Source organism: Cicer arietinum, chromosome 7, assembly GCF_000331145.2.
Source record: "Cicer arietinum cultivar CDC Frontier isolate Library 1 chromosome 7, Cicar.CDCFrontier_v2.0, whole genome shotgun sequence".
Lineage (NCBI taxonomy): Eukaryota > Viridiplantae > Streptophyta > Magnoliopsida > Fabales > Fabaceae > Cicer > Cicer arietinum.
The window spans coordinates 19,525,759-19,526,882 of NC_021166.2; positions in this window are offsets into that span (position 1 = coordinate 19,525,759).

A 1,124-nucleotide genomic window follows, 5' to 3' on the forward strand; every position below is an offset into this window, starting at 1 on the left:
TATATAATGACCCTAACACACTTTATTAATTAATTACATATGTGACCCATAAATCTTACATGTGTAACTAGTAAGTGCGTATGTTTGTGCGAGATTATTAAATTAGAAAAATAAATAAATAGAATATAAAAGGGGAAGAGGAGGAAGAAGTCTTGCATGCATCAAGTTCTTGAGAATTTGGAGGAGAAGAAATTGAAGACTGAGGCCGAGGTAGCAAAAAGATATATTATATGGAGAGAAAATTTAGGGTTTATCTTGAGGGAGTGTATAGATCAAGACTCAATTTGGGAAAATTCATCATCTCTTTCTAAAATCTCTATGGTAATATAGAACCCCAACAAAAAATATCTCTAAGGTGTGTTAGGATTTAACGGAATTTTGAAAGCGATTAAGTAAATATTCTTGAATTTAAGTCCTTTAAGTTTTGCATGCAATGTGTTGGTTGAAAGTTTTAGGTCAAAGGTTGTTTCATGAAATACATGTTGTGATGATTTTAAGTTGTGACTTGCATGACTTAATGGATTGAATTTGATTGTTGTGCTTTAGATATCTGTTGATGTGGGTTGCTTGTAACTTTTTCTTAGTTTAAATGACGATTAAATGTGGTTTTGAGAGTTAGAATGGGAGGAGATAATGTTGAATTTGCAAGACAAATTCTGCATGTAGTCAAATTCGCTTATCGATTTTAAATTGGCTAACATTTTCGCTAAGTGAATTTTACTCAATTTGGGACTGTATTTTAAGTGTTTTCTTGACTGTTATAGCTTGATTTCAACTATCTTATGTCTAACACGTCCATTATAAGCTACTCCTAACTATAATATTTAATGTTGCATTTTGTATGAAGTAGGTGTGACATATGTGAATTGTATGAAATATTTTGTTATGGTATTTACACTCATGCATGTAAAAATATATGTTTATATATATATATATATATATATATATATATAATATTTTATAAATTATAACATAAGTTGATAAATATGAGTATTAAGATGAATGGTATATGTATTTTGATATTGTCGCGTCCGGTTTGTCCGCGAAAAAAAAATAAAAAGAGTCGCCACCAATTTTATTTTTATTAAAGGAAAAATTGGATAAAACCTAAAATAATATTTTTG